The following is a 23,170-nucleotide window of genomic DNA, read 5'->3' as shown; positions in this document are numbered from 1 at the left end:
CGTGTGGAGGGTGACCGGAGGCGTTCGAAGCGAGGACGGCGATCAGTCTGGGAGCGAGCTGGTGATGGGTCGAAGGGTTCGTAAGGCGCATTTGCATCAGGCGGCACATAGGGCGCTCGGCGATCGTCATCGAACGCCTGCGATCGGCGGCGGCAGGACCTTGCGACATGACCGGGATACCTACATGCGAAGCATATCGGGCGATTGTCCGGCGTACGCCACGGTTTAGCGACGGCAGTGGTGGTCCAGCTAGGGGACGGGAGGGGGAGGGCGGTGCACAGACTGCTGGAGGCGACGCACGGGCACAGTGCGAGGGGCCATTGCAGCAACCGTAGCATAAGTGACTGGTGTAGTCACGACATCCTGCTGGTGAACAGCCGGCAACGCTTCCGCGACCTCTTCATGGATCACGTTACGGATATGAGACGGCAAAGTGCTGGCAGACTCCTGAGTGACGGACACCAGAGATAGCTGCCGTGCGACTTCTTCGCGGACGAAATCCTTGATTTGCGTTATCAGGGAGGCTTGTTCTGGGCCGGTGGTAAGGCTGCAGAGTGATGCCGCATTTGGTGTGGGATGTCGCCTTGTCAGAGCTCGCTACTTACGCAATTCATCATAGCTCTGGCAGAAGCTGATGACGTCGCCAACAGTGCGCGGGTCCTTGGCCAGAAGCATTTAGAACGTGTCATCATCGATTCCCGTCATGACGGGCTTGATTTTTCCGCTTCCGTCATGGCAGCGTTCACGCGCCTGCACAAATCGAGAACGTCTTCTATATAGCTGGTGAATGTCTCACCCGTGTCCTGTGCGCGTGTACGCAAACGCTGCTCGGCTCGGAGTTTCCTGACGGCGGGTCGGTCAAATACTTCTGTAATCGACGTCTTGAGCGCCGACCACGTTCGTATATCCCTTTCATGATTTCTGAACCAGAGACTGGCCACGCCCGCGAGGTAGAATGATACGTAAGCCAGCTTGTCCGAGTCATTCCATTTGTTGTGAACGCTCACCCGTTCGTAGGACGACAGCCACTCTTCAACGTCGTTGTCGTCGGTTCCGCTGAAGATGGGAGGCTCCCGCTGGCGAACGGTGCCAGCGCAAGGGGCGGGTGGCGATGGAAGAGTTTGCTGGTCGGCGTCCGGCATGGCGGAGGGTAGCGTCCGAGAACGGAGTTCCAGGATGGTAGAGTGGAACGTTACCCCGCACGGCTCCACCACTTATAAAGGAGGTTTATTGGGGTTCGTAGCGACCGCCGGTTCTACGATGCACCGAGCACAGTCCCCGAGCTCGAGCCTCTGCTGCGCGCTTGATGCTGCCGACTGCGCGCACGTTCGTCATCTTCCTTACAATATATATATATATATATATATATATATATATATATATATATATATATATATATATATATATATATATATATATATATTATATATTGACACAATGCTGTGGGGCTCCCGCACCGCGCGACGGCGCGCGCAACGGCCGGCGCCATGGAAGACGACGAAGCGCGTACGCTTCACGCTCTTCTTCTGGCCCGCCATTAAAGAGAAACGTCTCTTTTGGAACACTCCGTCTCCAACCTACGTTACATTTTTCTGGTGGAGGTGCGGGGTACATGCTACCACTCCCAGATCGAACACCGTGTACAAGCCCAGTACGAAGTCCGGTCGAGCTGACTCCTGTGCACGTACGGACAAGCCGCCGACTTAAAGGACTGCCACCTGAGCACGAGCCGCTACCCAACCAAGTCGGAAGGATCATTTTCCTCGACCGCGCCGACCGAGCTCGTCCTCAACCAGCCGGGAAGCCCCACATCCTTCCATGGGGACACCTTCGAGGATGTAGAGAACTGGCTCGATCACTTTGAGGGTGTCGCAGAATTCAACGGCTGGACTCCAGAGCGCAAGCTACGCAACGCCTACTTTGCCCTCGAGGACTATGCGCGGGCATGGTTCGAGAACCGTGAGGCGGCCCAATCGACATGGGACGAATTTCGACGGCAGCTAATCGGCACATACGCCAGCCTCGATTGCAAGGAGCGAACTGATTCTGCAATTCAGGCGAGAGTACAGCGGCCGAACGAAAGCGTCGCAATGTTTGTTGAAGATATGTGCAGACTTTTCCGACGCGCGGATCCCTCCATGCATGCCGGACGAAAAGAAGCTCAGGAACTCGATGCGCGGTGTCAAGTAAGAGTTATTCGGTGGCCTAATACGCAATCCACCAAAGACCGTTGCAGAGTTTCTTGCGGAAGCCATATCAATGGAAAAGGCACTGCAGCAGCGAACACGGCAGTACAACCGCGACGTGTCGACCCTATCGCGTGACTCTCTCGCTATGCCCTTGGACAATACCGACGCCTTGCGGGAGCTCATTAGGCTTGTTGTTCGAGAAGAGCTCCAAAAGCTTCAGGTGGCTTCAGCATCGGTGCAGCAACTCGCTCTGGCTGAGGTCCTCCGGGAGGAAATCAGGCAGGCAGTCCAAGTACCGGAGCGCAGCGAGACACCACAGTACGAGGTACTGCAGCCACAGCCTCGTATGTCGTATGTGGAAGCTGCGCGAAGTTCGTTGTCTCCGACTTTTCACTATGCGCGCGACATGTGCGCGCCGTTGAACAAGCAGCTGGCGACCTCAGGACCCGCCGCACGCCATTCGTTGCCGAAACACGACCACCCCTCAAGAGCGACGTACGGCGCACCGCAGACCGGAGGCCCTTGTGTTTTCATTGCGGTGAAGTCGATCACCTCTACAGGGCCTGTCCTTACCGCCGAGCTGGGCTCCGTGGATTTTCACTGAATGCGCCTTGCCCACGCAATGGTGGACGCCCCCTCGAGATTGAAGCGTACCTCGTGGACGCCAGGAGCTCGTTTGGCCCACGATTCCGTGACTCCCGGTCACCGTCACCTGCCGGATACAGGTCTTCCAGCCCCGTCTTCAGGCCGAGCGCAACAAGGCGTCGCTCACCCAGCCCTGCCTCCCAGGAAAACTGAGTCCAGCCACCTGCGGAGGTGAGGTCGCTGACGTTGCGAAGCTGAAGCTCCTCCAATATGAAGACCGCGAAATGACGTAATTGAGATGCAGAGAAAGCAGTGTAGTTATGTGTCAGTATCTTGCGACGTATCAGTTACCATAGATGACCACGAAGTCACGGTGCTAATCGACACGGGTGCGGACCCGTCTGTTATGAGCCATAATCTCGCACGTATACTGAACAAAGTTTCGACGCAATGGACCGGAACTTCAATTCGTACTGCAGGAGGGCACCTCATAACTCCAATGGGCCGGTGCACGGCACGAGTCAACATTCGGGGCTTCGCGTACATCGGCGACTTCGTCATTCTTCCTGAATGTTCACAGGATCTTATACCCGGCATGGATTTCCTTCAGGCGAACGGTGCCATCATTGACCTACAAGTATCCAGAGTTAGCTTCGCTACTACGCAAGCCATAGCGAACAGTAATGACAACGACAGTGACATCGCGCTTCGCGTAGCTGACGATCACGTCACGTTGCCACCCAAGAGCAGCGTGCTTACCCTTGTCCGATGCGACATGGATGCGACATCGATGCTGAGGCTATAACCCCTTGCTTCATGAGCGCCACATTTGCATAGCCGGAGGGCTTCTCCAGGTGCGAAACAAATGTTCAGTCGTTTTGCTAACAAACTTTAGCAACGAGTATCTGCATGTATCGCGAGGAACGACAATCGCATTTCTTCGCGAAATCATTGATGTCACTGACATTGCCACATTGGAAATCGCATCGTCTCAGCAATCTGAGTTAGCCAGCCTAAAAGAACGGATTCAAGTTAACGCTGCTCTGGCAGACCATCAGAAAGACCATCTACTGAGTCTCGTGAATGAATTTGCGGACTGTTTTTCAATGTCGTCCAATGTACGGCGCACGTCCATCACAAAGCACCGCATTATTACGGACGAGTCTGCACGTCCTGTTCGTCAGCATCCCTACAGAGTGTCTCCAGTGGAAAGGGAAGCGATCAAGCATCAGGTGAAAGAGATGCTCCAAGACGACGTGATCCAGCCATCCACAAGCCCGTGGGCCTTCCCTGTAGTGTTAGTCAGAAAGAAAGATAACACACTACGGTTCTGTGTAGATTACAGGAAATTGAACAGTGTCACCAAGCGCGGTGTTTATCCATTGCCCCGCATCGACGACGCATTAGATCGTCTACAACATGCCAAGTTTTTTTCTCCGTTGGACCTCAAATCAGGGTATTGGCAAATCGAAGTTGATGAACAGGATCGTGAAAAACCAGCGTTTGTGACACCTGACGAGCTTTATGAGTTCAAAGTTCTCCCCTTCGGTCTCTATTCCGCACCTTCCACCTTTCAGCGGATGATGGATACCGTGCTTGCTGAACTCAAATGGCAAACCTGCCTCGTATACTTGGACGACGCCGTCGTGTTCTCGAGCACTTGACGAACATCTCGCACGACTCGAGAGTGTGTCCTCGCTGCGATCCATACAGCCGGCCTCACCATCAAGCCTGAAAAGTGCTACTTCGGGTTCCAATAGCTCAAATTTCTTGGTCATGTTGTTGGCCGCCGTCGCCGAGTTTTCGCCACCCACAGAAAAAAAGGCTATCCAACGCTTCCTTAGTTCGTGCGCATATTATAGGCGTTTTGTCAAGGGATTATCGAGAATTGCTGAGCCTCTGACAAGGCTTACACGCGACGATGTGCCTTTCATTTGGGCGGACGAGCAGCAGCAGTCGTTCGATTAATTGCGCCAGCGTTTGCAGGCGACCCCGATACTTGCTCATTTCGACGAAGACGCTGACACTGAAATCCATACTGACGCCAGTAATACGGGTGTCGGTGCAGTTCTTGTGCAGTGGCAAGCTGGCGCGGAACGCCCCATTGCCTATGCAAGCCGCAGTCTCACCAAGGCTGAGAAAAACTACTCAACCACTGAAAAAGGATGCTTAGCGGTTGTGTGGGCAATTGGTAAATTCCGACCCTACTTGTACGGTAGACCCTTTAAGGCTGTCAGCGATCACCACGCCCTGTGCTGGCTTGCTAACCTCAAGGATCCTTCAGGCAGACTAGCCCGTTGGAGCCTGGCTTACGAGAGTACGACATAACAGTTGTCTACCGATCTGGGAGGAAGCACAGCGACGCTGACTGTTTGTCCCGTGCACCACTCCCTACGACGTCATCGGACCCTGACCATGACTTGCCATTTGTCGGCGTTATTGACGCCCCAAAGATGGCTGAGCACCAGTGCGCTGACCCTGAGCTTGAGCACCTTCTCCTGAGTACCTTCAAGGAATTGAAGGTGTTTTACCCCGCTCGCTCGTGCGCGGCTTATCTTCGTACCGCTTGCACAACAGCGTCCTTTACAGGAAAAACTGCGGAAGCGGTTCTTGTCCTTGTCTTTGAAGAAGTCCTTGTCATGCCGTCGGCGCTGCGCCAAGACCTTTTGCAAGCCTGCCATGATGAGCCATGCGCGGGACACCTGGGATTCGCTAAAAAAGTAGCAAGGATACGACAGAAGTATTACTGGCCCCAGCTTTATTCTTCTGTGAAACGGTACGTGAAGACCTGCCGCGATTGTCAGCGCCGCAAGAAACCACCAGTTAAACCGGCTGGCTTTCTCCACCCTGTGGACCCTCCTCAAGCACCGTTCCAACAAATAGGAATGGATCTACTTGGGCCATTCCCAGTGACCTCTTCGCGCAACAAATGGATAGTCGTCGCTACCGACTACTTAACTTGGTAACGAAGCTATTCCGCAAGCAAACTCGTACGAAATGGCCAAGTTCTTTGTACGCCACATCGTCCTACGACATGGTGTACCGTCTGTTGTCATCACCGACCGCGGTACAGCATCTACAGCCGGACTTATGCAGGACGTTCTCCAGCTGACGCATTGCTCTCACCGCAAGAGCACTGCCTATCACCCTCAGACCAACGGATTAACGGAACGTCTGAACAGAACGCTGGCTGATATGCTCTCCATGTATATCGACGTAGAGCACAAGACGTGGGACGAGATTTTACCCTACGTGACCTTCGCGTATAACACTGCTGTACAGGAGACTACGCAGTATACGCCGATCGAGCTTGTATACGGCTGTCACGTCACGTCTTCACTTGACGCCATGCTACCTCTGGCTGATAATAGCCCGACCAGCGAACACGTAGAAGAGTTCGTACAAAGAGCTGAAGAAGCCCGCCAGCTTGCTCGGCATCGTATCCGCGGAGCCAACAGCATGCCGACACCCCTCGTACAATCAGGGTCGACGCGACGTCCGTTACAATACCGGCGCCTGCGTGTGGGTCTGGACGCCCGTCCGTCGCCGTAGACTCTCGGAAAAGTTACTCCGCCGGTATTTTGGTCCCAAGGTTACACGCCGCCTCAGTGACGTGACCTACGAAGTCGTCCCCTGCAGTTCTGACCCCGGTTCGCCCCGTCGTCGTCCTCGCGCTGAAGTTGTTCATGTGGTGCGCATGAAACCCTACTATGCGCGTACCTGAACGCCGAGATGCACCTGAGGAGCTCCATTTGTTGTCGTCGCTGAAAGAACTTTTTCACGCGACCGAGACGGTTGCTTTGCGCGTGGGGGGCAATTGACACAATGCTGTGGGGCTCCGGCACCGCGGGACGGCGCGCGCAACGGCCGGCGCCATGGAAGACTTCGAAGCGCGTACGCTTCACGCTCTTCTTCTGGCCCGCCATTAAAGAGAAGCGTATATTTTGTAAGACTCCGTCTTCAATCTACGTTACAATATATATTACGCGAAGTGATGCCGCAAGGAAAGGGGAGACGACACATAAAAGCGGGTGCTCGCAAGGCGCAATTTATTCCTCGTTACTGCGAACTGCCGTCGCAAGATACACTGAAAGCACGAGTGCCTGCAGAATGACGCGTTGTTACTGCTGATTTAATTGTCACCATCGGCGAGAACGGTTTCTGATCCCCATGCGACCACAGTTATTCGACAGGCAGCACTTCAGAAATACCCGTAATAAAATCGAACACGGCATAGTCTTTCACGCATTGTGCGACGAAGGCCGCTCGCTTAGCGCGCCTACACATCACCACCGATCATCCTGCACAAGGTTTCGATGAATACGCTGTAACCACATTGATGCGGCACTAAGAGGGTTTTAAATTGGGCAGAACAAAGGCGGCGCGAAATGCACAGTGGCAACTCCCAGCTCGCGCGCTCTTGCGCACGGTGAAATGTCAGCGCTAAAGTAAAGGAAAAATAAAACACTTTATGTTCATGTCACGAACCCGAATATATTGCGAAGCGCGTTCCGAGGCTGGAAATTTCGGGGAAAGAACTCGGCGCTATATTCTTGCAAATATATTAAGATGCGTATTTCTCGTGTGTCGCCTCTCCAGTGGCCCACGTGCTCTCACGCTGCACAACCTCTACTATAGCCGGTGACACTGTAGCAGCACGTAAATACCGCCTCCTTTTATAGTATTGTTATTTTATTATTATTATTTTGTATAATTGTACAAAGTAAACACCCACAATGGTCAATTAACTTACGCTAGCATCCAGCACTCCAGCTACGTGTCTCCGTGTGTGGTTGTACCCATTCGCTACATTATGTCATTAACTACAAATGCTCATTTAGGCGTAAATCTCCATTTATGTATTATGGTATATGATTTTAACAAGTAGACGTTATTTCGCACGTTCGGTTGTCTCGATTTTACAGGTACCATCGTGCTCAGTGCAAGATACAACGCGCGACCGCTTCACCACGCGCATTCGCGTTGTAGCTCATATTGAGCCTGATAGTAAATCACAGCCGCATATACGAAACAAAACATATATATTCTATCGCGGAAACCGATAGTTAGATCACACTAAACGACTTTTTTTTTCGTATATGTGCCAGAAGTAGTGCAGGGTAATATGCTACTCACATATATAAAATATACACAATGAGACTTCCGATGGATGTGACTTCATTTACTGAGGCAGTACATCCACGAGTCGGATATTCTATTGACAAAGCTTTCTTTCACATAGGCGGTATAGGTTGCGTGGAGCTATAGGAGCTAGGTTACGTGGGCGCCTGCATGCAGGCGCGCAGTCTGCTATTTGGGAGGTGGTGTCATTCCTTCGTCTTGCGCAAGAGCGATATATGAAAGCGCTATACGTGAAAACACCAGTGGCGTAGCCAGAAATTTCGTTCGGAGGGGGGGGGGGCTCACTTTGTAGCTCGGCCTCCTCCGTATAGAAATAGTCGAGGGATCAAATACATTAAACATTAATAATAACTGCGTTGCCATTGCCAAAGATGCTGCAAACGTATTCTTGAACGCTACGCACTGTCAAGACAAGTAAAATATTTACTTTTTCATAAGAGGATATACTCCTATGTCGAAATTGTGCCCGAAATAACTGATATCAATGCTTCTATGTTTTATGTATATTTATTAGGTAAAGCAAATGTCACACAAACTTTAGAACTATATGAGTTTGAAGCCAGCAAAGCATGTGCATTCCGCTGATATGAAAAATGTAAAGGCCATGAAATGTACTAGTTCAGAACAAATATTTTAATAAAAATTTGTTAGCCTCCCGGCCTTTCTCTCATTTGCACGTCTGTCTCTCTGTCATTGAGTTGAGTTTGAGTTGAGTGGTTGTAGGCTACTGTTGGGATTAGCCTTGCAGTGGCTGCCGGCAATTGCTCCACCGTAGCGACACTTAAAATAAATAAATCACATAAATCATGCACAGACCTCACAAATGGTCACTCCTAAGCTCACCATGTGGAGGCCAAATCCGTGTCCTGCAGGTAACTTAAAAGAAGGCGAGAAACCTCCTTTCTACAGAACTGGTTCCCGCGCGGGAAAACAATCTCCTCAAGAGAACTGTGGGGAATTCCTGTATTCTTGAGGGACCCGAATAACGCATTCCTTTCCACGTTATACAGAGTACAGCACATAAGGTAATGTTCTATGTCACCGCATACACCACACGTTGAACATAATGGAGACAACGCCAGGCCAGTCTTATACATCCACGCAGGGGTACGAGCAGAGCCTGTGCGAATGCGGAGCAGTAAAGTGGCTTGGTTTCTTTTGAGGCCCTTGGCCACACATGGCATTGTGAGGTGTGCTCCACAAAGAACTGAAGTGGCACAACACCGCTTCTCTGAAGAGTCTCTTGTCCTCTTGAGGCACTTTTCTCAGTGGATTCCCAGACAGCGCTCTATGGGCGAGGCTGTCCGCCATCTCGCTGCCTTTGATACCTATGTGCGAGGGCACCCATTGAAAACGTATGGAGAAGCCTTTGACATGGAGATTGTGCACCGAGCGTAGGGAGCTAAGACATAAGGCACCAGTAGGGAACCCGTGCTCTAACCTTTGAAGGGCGGATTTTGAATCTGTACGAATGACAACAGGTTGAGGCGTACAGAACCGTAGCTTCTTTAGAGGTGCCTCAATGGCAACGCTTTCGGCCGTTGTGAAGGACACGACTGTAGTATAGCGAACTGACATATCATACTTCAAAGAGGGAATGTGAAAAGCAGCTGCACTAGATCCTCTGACCTGGTACACAGAGCCATCAGTAAAAATTTGAAGATGACGTGCATATTCAGTCTCAAGACGTTCCACTACGAGCGAACGCGTTGCCGCCAAAGAAGAACTCCGCTTAGCGCGAACGTGAGAAATCGTCAACGAACAATCGAGGCTCGCGAATGAACAAGGTGGTTTCAACCTCTTATTTCGACCTCTAGCGTCAAGATCCAGGTAATCAAGAGTATTTAGTGCCAAGTACGCTCGGGACTCAGATCTCTTTTGAAGGCGCTGTTTCGAAGGCTCGCCTGGCTATCGTCTGTTTGAGGCGGCCAATTTGCATCAATAACCTTTGTGAAGCGACTAGGCTAAGAGGTCTCGATAGAGACTCATAAAGTACTGTATTGTTAGGAGCAGTCTGCGGAACGCCAAGAGCCCTCCTTAGGCCCTTTCTGTGCAAAACCTCAAGTCGTTGCAGCTGTGAGAGTTAAGGGGAAATTAAAGGGAGCTGGTACATTATTCGACTCGTCACTAGTGTATCGTGCAACCTGATCATTGAAGAAGGGTGATTTCCCCATTGCTCACTTGCAACTCTACGGATCACATTGAGACGCGGAGATAGTGATGTCGCAATAGAGTCCACAGCTCGTCGCCACTGTAGACGGTAGTCAATAATGACGCCCAACAAGCGCTTGGGCTTCAATTAGCGAAGGCAAGATTGATCAAGGTCTATCTTCAGCCGCGCATAACGTCTCCCTCTACCTGGAAACATGATGAAGCCAGATTTTTCCACCGATAGAGTCAACCCAACACCTTGAAGGTAGTTTTGAACTGAAAGTAATGCCTGTCGAGCTATCAGAGCTAAACGCTTGTGTTGATATCCGGTTAACCAAATACAAATGTCGTCCGCATATATCGACATATGGATATGCCTGCAATGTTTTTGCACTTCGGCGGGAAGGCCAGCCATTACAACATTAAACAGCGTTACGGAAAGAACAATTCCCTGAGGTACACCTCGCGATACCGCCCTTTCGGTGCTTACGGTACTTCCTAACCGCACTTGAATTTTGCGATCACTGATAAATGAGTGAATGAATCGCAGAAGATAGCCCTGTACGCCTATGGCCTGCAAACTATTTAGTATTGAGCTCTCAAGGACGCTATCATAAGCCTTTGATACGTCCAGGAAAATAGCTAGTGTTGAGAGGCCGAAGGCTCTTTGATGTTCAATGTGGCTTATTAAGTCCAAGACGCTATCTTGCGCGCTTAAACCTGTGCGGAATCCAGTCATGCATGTTGGCAGAGCCCTTCTATCTTCGAGCCACCAAGATAAACGCTTACTTGCCAGCTTCTCCATGAGCTTAGCCACACACGACGTCAGTGATACAGGACGATACGAGGCCAAGTCTGTCATTTCTTTGCCGGGCTTCAGCACTGTGACAACCCAAGCCACCTTTCACGAAGGAGGAACGTCGCCAGTCTCCCACACTCGATTGAGATAGCTTAGGAGCATCTTCCGGTGTTCCAGGGGTAGGTTCTGCATCATCTGGTTGGTAATGCCGTCAGGACCTGGTGCACATTGACGCCGCAGGCTGCTGAGTGCTATCTGTAGCTCTGCCTTTCTGCCAGTATTTTCATAAAAATTTTATAGTCAGTGTTCGCAAGGCTAATGGGGCGGTACGATGCAGCAGACAAGCGCTTTACTGGGTCGTCCGATTTTGGTACCAGGACCATCTGAGCTGTTCGGAAAGACGCGGGTATTCGGTTATTCTTGTAGGACTGCACTAAAAATTTCCTCATAATTATTGCTATTTCGGATTTAGAAGTTTTGTAGAAAGCTGCGCTTAAACCATCCGGCCCAGGTGCCTTTCCTGAGCCTAGTTCTTCTATAGCAGCTTCAACTTCACGCACAGTTATAGACGCTTCGAGGCCTTTTTTAACGTTTTCTTCCAATCGTGGCATTAAGTGTAGGAAGTGGCTTATGAAACCACCCAGATCAGTTTTCCCCTTGCTGAACAGGTCTCCATAGTGTTCAACAAAGGCGTGTTCAATGATCGCGCGGTCAGTCGTCACTTCGTCGTTGTAGCTTATCTGCTTTATATCACTGCGGCGAGCGTAAGCTTTCTCGTCACTAAGCTCGCGTTTATTCGGTGTTTCCCCTTGCCACAATCTTTCTGCATGGGATCTTATCATGGAACCGCGATACTTCTCTGTGCCGATGATTTCTAATTGGCTTTTAACTTTTTTGATTTCCTTCATGACTTGGCCAGGTTCCGTGCTTTCTACATAAGGTAGAAAGTCGAGTTTACTCCTCAGGGATTTTTCTTTCCGTTTTTCTTCTTGTCTCAGTTTAGTTGCTCTTTCTATAGCACTCATATTCAACTCATTTTGAAAATCTTCCCACATGGTGACTACATATTTCTCTTCAGCTACAATCAATCATCCGAGTTTTTCTTTAATGTCATTTACAAAACAGTCATCGTTGAGTAGCTTATCGTTAAATTTCCACAAATCTCACCAGAAATTTGTTTATCGTTCTTTTGTTCCTATTGCGAAGGCAACCAAACTGTGGTCACTAAAGGAGACTTGCTTGTTCTCGCGCGTTTTACACAATGGCAACAGTTCCAGTGATACATAAGCTCAATCCAGTCTAGCATGGCTAAGTCCTTGAAAATGAGTAAATCGCGGAACAACGTGATCGTACAACACATAACCGACGTCTTCCAAGTTGTATTCACTGACAAGATGTTCAATAGCAGTGCGCTACGATAATTCATCAGCAATTTTTTCACGCGATCCTCCGGAAAACAAACACAATTGAAATTGTCAAGTAAAACCAAAAGCTTATCGGTCTTTAAATAATCCTCAACTCGTTCGAAAAAAGCCTGTCTCTCGTTCTCTCTATTAGGGGCGTAAATACAAATAACTCGCCAGAAAATTTCACTCAAGGTAAAATTGACAACAACCAGGCGCTCCGTTTCACACACTGTAACTGATTCCACACTTGCATTTAGGCTATTGCGCAAGAAAATAGCGCAGCCCCCCGATGTGGCGGCCGCATGACAGACGCATACATTGTGACACGGAACGAATGGTTGCACCATGCGATCCGTTTGCTCTTGACTCGCTATCTTGGTTTCCTGAACGGCGATTATGTCAAGATCGTTTTCCAGAAAGATACGACTCAATTGATATTGCCGCCGCCTTGTGCTTAGTCCTCGGACGTTTAGCGTGGCAATACTAATCGCGGTGTTAATTGCGGCCTCCATTATGAGCAAGAACAATCGGGTCGCATAGCGCTTACCTTGAGAGACCCATGCACTATGCATAAACTGGTGTCCTCTATTCTGTAGTGCTCGGCTCCGCCAGACAAACTGGCGGTATCACATGTAGTAGCCATAGCTAGGTTGCACTACCCAAAACGAAGCCGCTACGGGGGCGACCCCGTCTCGGTTCTCCGCTCGACTTGTACGTTGGGCCTCGGCTTGAGAGGCGTACGTCGCAGCTGAGCCGCCTTTGTAGGTGGTTCGCTGCATGTCGTTGCTCCAGAGGTTCCGGTTACGCCGATCGTTTCCTCGTGCGCCCGCTTCGCAGGCACGTTAGTGGCTGCTGACATGTCGACGTCAGTCGTAGCAGACGCCTCGGCACACGTAGTGGCAGGCGACGGCTTCGAGGAGGCGTCCCTCTGTTCTGTCGCGGAACTCTGGTTATCAGGCGCATCGTTTTCAGTCTTTTTCCGAATATCAGCCTCGTCGTTGGTTTTCATGTCTGGACACAAGTTTTTAGGGTGAATTACTGCTTCTGTGTGACCGCGTTGCCAACCTTGTCGCTCTTAACCGGAGAAATATCTTCAACTTCAGCCTCGTCCATGAGGTGTTCCGACACATCTTCTCGTTGGTCCTGCGACGACGGCGTATGTCTTGACGCACTGAGAACGTCCATGGCCGAAGCGTCGGCAGACCTCGCAGTGCGGAACTCGACAGTCCCGGCGAATATGACCAGTTGTATGGCACCGCAGGCAAAGAGGGGCGCGGCCCGAAATGACGGCAAGGACGAGCTCCCCTGCTATGCGTAGCTGGTGCGGAACATCGTCGACTGTAGTACCTGCCTTAAGCTGCAGTGTCACTGACCGCGTCGTTGAGCCCTTGTCCAAAATCCCTTGAACACGCCACCGTACTTTCGCTGCGTCCGTAACCGTTCCGTATTGGGCAAGAGCTTGTCTGATGTCTTCATCTGACACGTTTGGCAGCATCCGGTGTAACTTCATGCGCACGCCTTGATTGGTGGGGTGAACAACAATGCAGCGCCGTTCTTTGACAATCCGACCAGTGGAGGGAAACTCCCCGGTTTCGGTGGCAGAGGTAATTGGCGCCATCTCTGTATTGGGCGAACTCGAAAATCCGTTTTCATTGCATGGTCTCATATATCGTTGCGCGCACGCGTGCCGATCCAGGTGGCCGAGCCCTTTTCCCTCCAACTCCTCTCCAATCGCCCTCCCTCGTTACTCCCTCGCAACTCCTCAACTTCGACTGTCTCCGCGCGCACTCCATGCTGCCCCGCCGGCCCGGCGCCAGCTCAGCCCTCTGCATGGCGTTTCATGTTTCGTTACCTGCTCGTTATCGCGAAGCGTGCGCTGCTGTGCGTTGACCGGCGTGGGTATTTTCGTCAGTTTCGTGGTCCTCGGTAGCTGTGTGCTTGTACTCCGCGATGTTTCATCCGTTTCACGATTCGTACCGCTCGTGCATCGTGCAGTGGTACACAAATACCTCAAAAATAAGCCCTGCAAGGTTGTTCCGGGTGCCTAAAGACAACAGGTGAGCGCTCAGTCCCAAGGACATCAGAAGGCGCATGTACACGAACACAGCCCTGCCCATGTGTGTGCTCCATGAGGCTCCGGACGTCGTTGCGCCTTGATTGTGCTACACTTGCCTCTTCCCGGTAGAGAAAGCTGACAAATAGATGTTCCTCCTCATTGTCACCTGGTTTATGACTTGTGTTTTTCTGTGCCAAGTCTCATTCTGGAACTTCAGTAACTTGCCCAGCTTTACATAGCGCCCTCAGTGATTTTTCTGTGTGTCACGTTCTACAAACGTACTAACAGCTGAACAATTACTGTTCGTGTACTATCTCAGTAACCACCGATGGGAAAACCGCGCGAACAACCTTCATGTGTAGGCATGATACGCTTTTTTTTTCTTCTGGAAAGCATGAGCATTGCAAATGTCCTACATGCAGATTTTTGCAGTTCGTGTTTATTATACAAAGGAGTGCCCAGTAGGTAGGACTTAGTGCGTTAAGTGACGTAATTTTATTGCTAAGCATTGCATTCGGGTCGAAAGAAAAGTCGTGTTGTTGGCTTATTTTACCTGGTCTTTGATTGAGGAATAAGCCTTTCTGCGAATGTTTTGTATGTGCTGCTGCAAAAGCCGACTACCTTCTGTTCCCCTTGCCACCGTTACTCAAGTTGTGGCCAAGTGCAAAATAATGTGATAATGTGCATTTCAGTTTTTAGTACAATGTTATTTTTGTTCTGCCATGTCTTTTTCAATTTGTTCAGCAGTAATGAACATGTCACGCATTTCATATACTTTCGTGCAGATTTATAAGTAAGCTCTTTTTTTGTATGGCTCTCATTCAAACAATGTTAGCATGTTATTCTATACTTAGGCATTTTTCGTGTCATTGTTTTTGCCATTACCAGTGAGTTTTGCCTTTTTATAGTTGTCATGACTATTTCATACATGTCGTCCAATTTTGAGCAGTATCTTAGTGCATATATAAGACGCTCGTCTACATTTCAGTTTTGAGGGCGTTATATAAAAATCTTGTTTCTTTATGTGGGTGTACATGAAACGGCCTTCGTGTTTTCTAGCGCTTTCTTTTGTTATTTCACCGTCTGTGAACTTTTGCGTTTAGTACTCCTGTATATGTCATGCACCTTTCACTTTTGCTCTTTTTTTGAGCGTGTATCACACACCGTTATAAGAAAAATCTGTTTTCGGAAACGAAGTCAATAAAGCGAGAATAAACATCTGTTATGTTGGAAGCGGATTTTTTTTTATGTCCTGGCACATGCTGGTATAATATAAGTATGGGCAAGACTGCATGCGTGCCAACGCATAGCCTGAGGCGCAGCACGCGCCAGCTCGCAAGCAATGCCAATGGGCTTCGTAGCGCGCGCATTGCTTGCGAGCTGGTGCGTGGTGCGCCGTAGCACGCGCGAGATGATGAAAAAAAAAAAAAACGCGCCGCGTACAGGTAAAAACAAAAAAGGAAGTAAGTGGCGCGCGCGGCATGGGGGAAAGGGTGAAAATGAGCGGAGCGGGTCGGCATAATAAAAACAAAAGGAAAAGAAACACGTTTGGGAGAGGAGGCACACGCGGCTGCTATTCCTGTTGCCATGACCACGTAAACAATCGTGTGCGCCGCCATTTATCTTCTGCGTCGCCCATTGGTTAGGGCCGTAACTGAAGGGGACCTTGGCGCTAGCGTCGAAAGAGCGTCTGCTCAAAAACAGCCAATGGCAGCCATGCGGAGATTTACCCCCTGATCAGGCTTCGAATAGCAAGCAGTTTCCTAGTGGCTTCAGTCGTCTTCCTCATGACCGCCCACAAGTGATTCATATGATACGCCCCCAAAGCAAATACTTCGGGGAGCAGTTCCAGACGAACCAGAGCGTCGCGGAAATCCCCAACCTTGTACGGTCTTCCACGGACGTCCGCGTGTAAAAAAACAGTATTAAGGACGATTCGTCCGGTAGGCAAGTGCGGCAAAATCACCTGATAATCGTCGTCTTCAAAAACAGCATTCTTGTTACCGCGGCCATTTGCGACCGCCAACGCCGCTCCGTCGGAGCGCATGATAACACGTCCGTTCACTGCGGTGCCCGGAAGTGGAATCCTGCGCTAGAGAGGCAGACATGTCGCACGACAAGACGTGTCCAATCTCCTTACGGCTATTTTAGACGGAGTTGAGAAAGTAAAATAGTGTGGAGCAGTTACACCGCATAAGATTGGAATATGCTTTCAGTATAAGGCCTAAATATGAGTGCACCATCGCGTCAGGGAGCAAAAGTAAAGCGCCGCTTTGCCCCGAGTGAGGATCGAACTCACGACCTTCAGATTATGAGACTGACGCGCTGCCTACTGCGCTACTCCTTGCTCTATTTCCTTACTTTGCTCTAATTATTTCCTCTAATCTCCTTACTGCTATTTTAGGCGGAGTTCGGAAAGTAAAATAGTGTGGAGCAGTTACACCGCATAACATTCTGCTTCCGGCTCTCGAGCTGAACGGATCGCGGGATCATGGGCTCCAATGGAGTGACATATGCGGCTGTTAGCCGCGGCAACAGGCTTTCGACGGAAGAAGATAAGGATTACCAGATAATTTTGCCTCGTCTACCTACAGGACGTATTTTTTTAAACACATTTTCTTTTTTTTGCACGGCGACGCTCGTGTTCGCCCGTTTCGTGTAGATGATTTTCGAGACGCGCTTCAAGCTGTTGGTATGCTCTCTGGCGTCGTCACCCTTGGAGCGTACAAAATCAACCATGTATGGGCGGTGACGATGAAGACAGCCGAGGCTGCCCAAAAGCTGGCGACACTCAAGGAGCTGCTGGTGAAGGGGCGTCGCTGCCTGGTGATAGACCCCAAGGAACAACAGGTGAAGCTTCGTATCCACTGGCTTCTGCATGGGGTGGATGGCGAAGACGTGAAGACCGCGCTGGCCTCCTTTGGCTAAGTGACTGAACTGACCCGGGAGCGCTGGCGAGTGGATGGCATTTGCGACAAGGGCTCTACGACCCGAGCAGTGCTGCTGCTGCAGCTCAAGACTGGGATGAAAGTTGACGGCCTGCCCCACCAGATCCGCGTCGCCGGCGAGCTTGCGCTGGTGGTTGCCCCAGGTCGCCCCATGCAGTGCCTGCGCTGCCGGGGCTCTGGCCACGTTCGACGAGAATGTAAGGTTCCTCGTTGTTCTCGGCGCAGGCTTTTCGGACACAACGACGCGGACTGTGTACGTTCTTACGCAGTAGCCGCGGGCTCGGCGAGAGTGAGCCGTCAAGCTCAGAACATATGATGGACGTGACCGAGAGGGAGGAAGCGGCCAAGGGAGCTGGAAACAGCAACGTGGCGGCCGAAACGAGCGGGACGACCACGCCGACCGAAAGAGGGTGGAACAATGTACCTCCCCCAAAAGAGCCAGCAGCTACACTCGAGAGTTTGAGGACGGACCCACAAGAAAATGTGAGCTGCCAGCCAGCTACGGATGCTACTCAGGCAGAGGAAGACAACGCGACCCCAACTAGCGCCCGCGTCGAATGCGTCTCGGAACCGGTCAAGACGTCCCTGCAGCAGGAGGAGAAAGTCGACGGAAAGGCCGGCGGTGACTCCGAGGCACCGCCCGCTAAGAAGCTACCGGGAAGGCGCTCCTCCCTCAAGCCTAAGCCGAACTGGAGGCTGACCGTAGGCTCACCCCGAAGCCGACCGAAGACGAACTGGGCGAGAGCCACCGGATGGCCACGGAGGCGTCTAGCGGTCAGCTAGACGTTAAGGTGAGCACCATGCTCCGGGCCTTCTCCCCTCCGGTTTTCAATAATAATGGCTACCAACCCGTCGCTTAGCCTCGGCACGCTAAACGTTCGAGGTCTGACTGCCAAAAGGAAACAGAGTCAGGTGTATTGACTGCGAGTGGACCACGACCTCGACGTTTTAGCAGTACAAGAAACCAAGGTAGACGGCGAGGAGGAGACCGGGAGCATGGTGCAAAGGTTCACATGCAACTACTATACGGTAGTGAGCCACGCCTACTTCGGCGGGGTGGCGCGGACTTCGGCGGGGTGTGTGTTGTTCGTGAGGAAGCTTCCAGGCTGGTCATAGACGGTTACTTTTAGAGCACTTCCGGTCGACTTATCGTTTGTGATTTCAGTTATTGCCGTGTCGAATGGCGCGTGTTGTGCATTTACGCACGTAATACGGTGCAAGAGAGGGCAACATTCTTTTTGAACCTAGAACATCAGTTCTCTGTTCAAAAAACGATAGCCTGTGTTGGGGATTTCAATTGCGTATTGAACGCCGAGGATAGGTCTACGCGACGCGTAGTTGATGACAAAAGCAGCGACATCCTGGCGCAGATACTACAGGAATTCGAATCAGAAGATATCGCTGACTGTTTTAGGGCTGACCGAGACGTGATGTACACTCACTTTCAGGGCACAGATCACGCACGATTAGACCGTATCTATCTTTCATATGATTTAGTAGAAAAATGCCAGTGCTATACAGTTACCGCCATATCATATTCTGAACACTGCCTAGTAAAATGCAGGGTGGGCAGCAAGAAAGAACGAAACAAATTCGTCTGGGAACTCTCGAAAATTAATGCAGAACTGCTACGGGATGAAACCTTTAACGAAAAAGTAGTGGCTGCTCTGAATTCTTTTGGAACAGACAGTTCTATGAAGCTTGGTGAGGTATGGGTGTTGCTCAAACAAACCATTAAAATGAAGGCAATTGAAAGAAGTAGCGTACTCCGATATGAAGCAAAGGCCAGAGAAAAGGATTTAAAATCATTATTGGAAAAATTGGCAAATCTCGAATGCATGCAACCGGGCGCCTATCAAGAAGATATGCGCGCTGTTAAGAAGAAGCTCGAGGTGTTCGACGAAGAGCGCTATCGAGGCGCACTCGTGCGCGCGAGAGCACAAAGACTAACATGCGGGGAAACGCCAACGAAAAGAGTAATGGGACTAGAAAAAAAAAGCGCTCGAGACATAAGCAGATTGAGGCCATTGAATATGAAGGGGTGCTACTAACCGATAACTATATCATAGGGCGTGCTTTCTTTGAGCATTACATAAAACTTTTTGCATTCAAGCCTGTCAATATGCACGCTTTCAAGAATTTATTTTTGCAGCGAGTGTCACAGCTCTCGAGTGAAGCTAAAGAAACGTTAGAACGGCAATTACAGAACATGAAGTGATGAAGGCCATCGAAGACCTGAACCCTGGAAAGTCACCAGGTCCGGACGGTCTTTGTGCAACTTGGTACAAATAGTTTAAAGGCCTCCTAGCTCCTATCTTAAACGCAGTTTTCAATGAAGCATACGAACTGAAAATATTTCCACCATCCTTTGGCCAGTCCCATACAGTGATAATTCCGAAAACAGAAGAGACGGAAAAGCTTAAACAACTTTCCTCCTACAGACCCATAGCGCTTACTAACTGCCACTACAAATTATTGATGAAGGTGTTGGCACGACGGGTCCAGTCAGTTATTCAGGAAGTAGTCGGCCCACACCAGACGTGTGGTATTCATGGAAGAACCATTTTCACTAACATCCATAAGATGAAGTGTGTGCTGGAGTGTTGTGACGCCATGTGCGATGCAGTAGCGATCCTCCAGCTAGACTTAGAGAAAGCGTTTGATTGTGTTTCTCACGAGATATTGCTTACCATTCTTGAACACGTTAATTTTGGCCACATAATCGCTGAGGGGGGGGACCATGACGTACCGAAGCTGCTATAACAGACATAATTAATCACACGTTGGGGGCCCCCATTAACGTGAAGCGCTCCGTTCGCCAGGGTTGTCAACACAGTCCACTCCTATTTTGTGTCTACATAGAAACGCTATGTCCGGCCATCATCGAAAATGAATATATTAAGGGGTTTTGTCTTCAATCAGCAAAGGTGAAGCTATTGGCATACGCTGAAGATGTGGCTGTGTGCTGTAAAGATAAGCAAAATGTATTGAATACCTTTAGTATCGTCAGACAGTTTGGTAACGCCACTAATAGCTTCGTGAACTGGCAGAAATCTTCGGGGTTTTGGCATGGAGCATGGGCGTCCCCACCAGATCACTTTTCGAACGTCACCTGGGTCACGACGCCGGTCAAGTACCTAGGCGCACGCCTTGATGCCTACAAGGACAGTAGCGAGTACTGGAAGGAGCGGACAAAAGAACTAAAGAAAAAGCCGACCGATGGAACGCCTGTCACTTGTCAATATTCGCGAGAGCTACAGCGTGCAACGTGTTTCTCGTGACAAAGATCTGGTACGTAATGCAGGTCCTACAGTGCCCACGGATTAATGTGCAGAAACTGCACCGCGTGTTCGCGGTATTCGTGTGGGCATCGAGGTGGGAGCGATGCAGCCGAGATAATCTCTTCCGGCGTGTGAAGGATGGCGGTCTGGGGTTGGCGCACCTCTTCTTGCGTCAACTGGTGAATAGATTCTTGTTCTTTCGAGATACAAACGACCCATTTCTGCGCACGGTGATCCAAATGAGGCTGTCAAGAGCACTTCCCGAATTTGTAGTAGGTACCGAAATAATGCCAGGATCGGTCCATGGTATCTTTCGAGAAATAGTTGATAGTGTTTCTTTTTTGCGAGTTTGTTTTTCAAGGGAATATTTGTGGAGTGCAAAACGGAAAAAGTTATACCGTGATTTGTGTGATAGTGTTTTGCTTGTACCCATGTACAGAGCCGTGTACAGTGGAGGCCCAGGCTAAGACGTACTGAAAAGAGTGAAGATGATGCCAGTTCAACCAGCCACGAAATCATTCTTTCTTAAATTACATACCGGAACTTTATTTGTTAAAATTTTCATGGAACAACGTGGGTCTACATGCCATGGGGAACACATTGCCTTATTTGTAAAAAAAAAAACCGGAAACTATAGATCATGTTTTCATCCGTTGTTGGGAAGGGGTTTTTTTCTGGAACGTGTTGCAAAGGACTTTAAAAAAGGAGTTGCCGATAGATCCACACGGAATCAGGTTTCTGGCAGTAAATGATGACGAAGGATTCCCGTACGACCTTATCATGCATACGGGCCTCCACTGTTTATGGCGCGCAAGAATGGCGGGCTACCATTGTGACCCGGATGCCCGACAGGCGCGTGTATACTTCCGAGAATGTATGCAGCGATATGTAGAAGTTGGAACAGCCTGTTCCTGAGTGGCTGTCGAGGGTTGAACCCCTGACAGCGTTCAAGGAATTCTAATACGACAATGTCACGCCACAGTAGCGACGGACAAATGTGTATTTTACTGTTTCTTGTTCGGCTTTTGTATTAATTATTTCTTTCTCTTTCGTTTTTGTGTATAGCATTTAAGGAATGTGTGTTGTGGTGATATGTCGAGGACTGGCAATAAAGAAAAGTTACACCGCATAAAATTGGAATATACTTTCAGTATAATGCCTAAATATGAATGCACAATCGCGTCAGGGAGCAAAAAATAAAGTGCCGCCTTTGCCCCGAGTGAGGATCGAACTCACGACCTTCAGATTATGAGACTGACGTGCTGCCTGCTGCGCTACCGAGGCTTTTTTTTCTTTATTACCTTGTGATGAACATTGTACAAACATAACAGGAGACAAAAATACATCAAATCCCTAGCCATTCGGCTAGTTAGTATGTTTTAAAATGGCTTGATTTTGCCTAATTCCTCAAAAACAGTAATCCACTCCGGAGGCTCATTTAGTGCCTTATAAACATCCCTAATATACATGACAGCTTCTACGAAATAGTGTCTTGCCGATTGGGGATAAAAATGTGCATGTCTGACGTCCATTCTTGTTCGCCGGATGCTGTGCATGCACATGACCATGAATATATCACTGGGCACTGCTTCTGGTTCAGCACGAGGTAAGTACCGAATTCCGAAAGGGCTTAAAGGCAGGTCTTTTTTTAAAGTCCTTTGAAGTACATCCCATAGGAATATCGCGTCATGGCAGTCAACAAAAAACATGTTCAATTGTTTCCGGTTTTCTACAAATCGAGTAATTGTCAGACCATGGAACAAAAAGGCCTTTGATGTGTAACCATGGCTTCACAAGTAGTGTGCCGGTATGCAGTTGGAAAACGAAAGACTTAATTGAGGGTTTCACCGGCATTCGCTTAATACGCTTGAGGACGTCACGCTCAGGGCCCAGCTGGTAGAACCCACGGTACACAGGAATCGGCAAAAAAACATCAAGCATGTCTTTGTATAAAGGCTTAAGTGTCACACTCGTTAAGTACTCATAGGAGAATCTTGCCCTAAGAATCTGCACCGAAGATACAACTTCTCGTAGGCAGCCCGATAAATCAGCTGGCCTCAAACAATATGTTGATATTACGTTGTCTGGCAAGGAATCCTGTAAAAGCACTTGGATTACAGTTCGAAGAAAAACGTCAGCCTGTTCACGCAAGAAAGAAAACCTCGTCACTATCTGCTTGAAAAATAAATGTGATAGTCCCAAGCCCCCGTTTCTAACTTTATGAAAAAGGTTGCAACGGCTCATGCGCTCCCACCGTGGAGCCCCAGATAAAAACATCAAAGACCCTATGCAGTTTTTGTACAGAAACTCTAGTAATTCCTATCACCTGCAGCACATACTACAACTTAGCAATTAGAAACACATTACAAACAGCTGCTCTTGAAAACGTTGAAAAATGATGTCCCCCCCATCTTTCTGCTTGTAACTTGACTCTTGCTGCTTCATCTCTCCAATAGTCCTTGCTTTCCTTATAGCGTTTCAGTGGAACTCCCAAATAGCTATCCGGAGTGGTGTTCCATTGTATGTGGCACAACGTGTCTGGAGCATGTTCCCAGTTGCCATGCCAGAAGCCAAAACATTTTGACCAACTAATCACGCTTCCTGTTGCTGTAT

At 49.6% G+C, this 23,170-nt stretch overlaps 1 non-coding gene across 1 annotated transcript; it reads right to left on the bottom strand.

The window, feature by feature from the left end:
* Positions 1–21,768: 21,768 nt before the first annotated feature.
* TRNAM-CAU (transfer RNA methionine (anticodon CAU)) lies at positions 21,769–21,841 on the bottom strand. Its single transcript has one exon. It is a non-coding gene; the product is annotated as a tRNA-Met (tRNA).
* Positions 21,842–23,170: the final 1,329 nt, after the last annotated feature.

This window comes from Dermacentor variabilis, chromosome 3 (assembly GCF_050947875.1).
Source record: "Dermacentor variabilis isolate Ectoservices chromosome 3, ASM5094787v1, whole genome shotgun sequence".
Taxonomy (NCBI): Eukaryota; Metazoa; Arthropoda; class Arachnida; order Ixodida; family Ixodidae; genus Dermacentor; species Dermacentor variabilis.
The sequence above is the reverse complement of the archived record's forward strand: the minus strand, read 5'-3'. Positions and strand labels throughout refer to the sequence as shown.